Raw genomic sequence first — 2,794 nt, 5'->3', positions numbered from 1 at the left:
TGTATCTTTCAGCAAACGGAATAGGAGATCAAAAACTAAACAAAAAAAATGTGATTTTCCAACCAGTATAATATTGGCGTGCTCTCTATCTCTCAATTTTGACAGTCTTATTGGATCTATTTCAGACCAGACTGAAGTTAATCTGTTGTATTTTCTCTGCTCCCAGGTTCTTTGAGTTCAGCTCATTGCAGAGGTGGGATTTGTAATACACTTTTGCACGGTTTTCAGTGCGTTCACTGTTCCTTCAATTTTAAACATGGCAAGAGATACATGCATCACAAATACCGTTTTTAGACATGACTATTTATATTCAGGAGATTCTGCAGTGTGGCCATATTTCACCTGAAACCGAGACGCTTTTGCTCTTATACACCCAAAGTGTGTCAGTCTGATGAATATGGATTTATACATATGAAGGCTTTTTGACCCAGAAATGACCTAAAAATCTAGCAATAGTGGTATAAATAGGCTTGTATGTTAACAACTCCTCTTACATGCTCGGTAAAAGTGAATGCAGTAGGATTTATATGCAAAATCTCTTTATTTCAGCCACCAAGAACTGCAGATTTCGACTGTAGCAGAGGTCGAATCAAAGACAAACAGACTGAACAGGGGGAAATTCATATTCATAGTAAAATCAAAATGGTAATAAACAGATGGCCAAAACATGACTTGGGATAAGCACTGAAACTAAAGTAACTCAGAACTAAGGAATCTAAAGAAACAGCTGAATACTTAAGTCAGGTACACACTGTATGCTTCTGGCACATTTTAGACACAATTTTGCTGTCGCCAACAATTTCTTTTAATCATGGCTAACTCACATGTGAATCGGTATGGAAGCAAAAAAACAGACACTAAGATTTGTATTTTAAAAGACACAGAAATCTTAATAATGAAAATGAAACAGCATTTATTTCATAAAGCCTACATGCCTATCGGCCAAATATTGGTTTATTGCATTCCAGGTGAACTTTGCAAACTGAATCTGAGAACTGGAATGCGCAAAAATGCAGTTTTTGAAGATTTTTCAATACCAGACGCCTGAATTATTCATTCTGAATTTGTGAACACTGAAGTAACCTAGGGGCAGCACACTGGTGCAGCTGGAAGCATTGCTGCCTCACAGCTCCAGGGTTCCAGGTTCAATCCTGAACTCGGGTTACTGTCTATGTGGAGTTTTGTATGTTCTCCCCATATCTGTGTGGGTTTCCTCCAGGTTCCCCGGTTTTTCTTCCAATCATCCAAAAATACGCTGTTTGGAAGTGGATTGCCCCTAAATAAATAGTCTGATGTCCCATTCACTGTGGTTTCCTACATCACGCCCGATATTCCAGGGATAGGCTCCAGATCCACTGCGACCCTGACAAGGATAAAGTGCTTACTGAAGAAAGAAGGACAGAAAGAAAGAAAGAAAGAAAAACTATTTAAATATAGAGTCTTGAGTTTTTTAAAAGGAGAATTTTAAAATCTCTGAACACTCAAAATATGTAAATATAGATGCGTGGTTTTCGAAGTAATTCACTAAGTATTTTAGTGCTGGGAATTCAATGGTGTTTAAATTTCATTAGCCTATTAAGAATTCTTTTTGCCTTAAGAAATGCTCTTAAGAAATCTTTATGCCTTATTTTTGCTTCCATAAATCAGATGGTAAATCACATGTGAGTCGCATAGTGTGAGATGGTAAACAATGCCCAGTAAAAGCATTTGATTGACCTGTCAGAAGAATTTCTGAATTTAGTCAGACTTCACGTAGTGTGAGCAGTGTCACAATCCTATATAAACACCAGAAGCCTAGTTATCACCACTAGATAAAATCTATCATGAGCATGGTGTGGTTCCTTGGTAACTGTAATCACTAGTGTAGTCTGTGTGCGGTGACTTTTACGAGTTTGAATCCAACAGTCATTTCGAGAAAAACAAACAAACACACAAACAATAACACCCAGGCAATGAAAATGTTCCTTGAAAATGAAAAAGTGCTCAAACTGAATGCTGTCAATGTTTTCAGACTGAGGTGACTAGTGGCATTTCACTTGTGAGCACCTGTATCGTGAGGTGTTGCACAGTATGAGTATATTTGTGATACGATTTTTAACATTGTGTCAAGGGTAAGACCAGCTTTAAACATCAGTAAAGCAACCTACAAGACTTCACAGCACATAAGAATTAATAATGGGGGTAAATACACTGACTAATTAGAGTCATGAACAGGAAGCAAGAAATAAACAGGCACCATTTCAGATGTTAAAGAATAATTTATGAATTAAATACTTGAGTATTCCTAACTTGAATACTGATGCTGCACCTTCAAATTCACCTTCAAATTTATGTAAATTTCATTTCTACCGCTATATGCTATCTATTATGCATAGTGAATATTTTAAACAGCATTAGAGGAATCCTTCTGTAACTCTCCATGCTTGATATCTCACTCCCACCGTGCAGTCCTGCCTCATCCCATAAACCTAAATGACCCACCGGATATCCCTGACATCTGAACGGATCGATGCTAAGAGCATGAGACAGCTTTGGAATTTGGCCTCGTGGACTGGCTGCTAATCTGTGTTCAGCATCAACAGAACACGATCTGTTCAGCGAGGAATGAATGGCCAGTGATTCTGCTCTTGATTTCAGTCCAGCTCCCTATAAATGGACAAATGATGGGCAGAGTATCGTGATGAAGCGTATCTGATACCAGAGTCTTAAATTGCCTTTCAAATGGATGCCTTTAAAGGAATACTCCTGAGTCTTTTTTTTTTTTTTTTTTTTTTTTTTTTTAATCTAATACCTA

Source organism: Pangasianodon hypophthalmus, chromosome 9, assembly GCF_027358585.1.
Source record: "Pangasianodon hypophthalmus isolate fPanHyp1 chromosome 9, fPanHyp1.pri, whole genome shotgun sequence".
In the NCBI taxonomy this organism is placed as follows: domain Eukaryota; kingdom Metazoa; phylum Chordata; class Actinopteri; order Siluriformes; family Pangasiidae; genus Pangasianodon; species Pangasianodon hypophthalmus.
Note: the sequence above shows the minus strand (reverse complement) of the source record.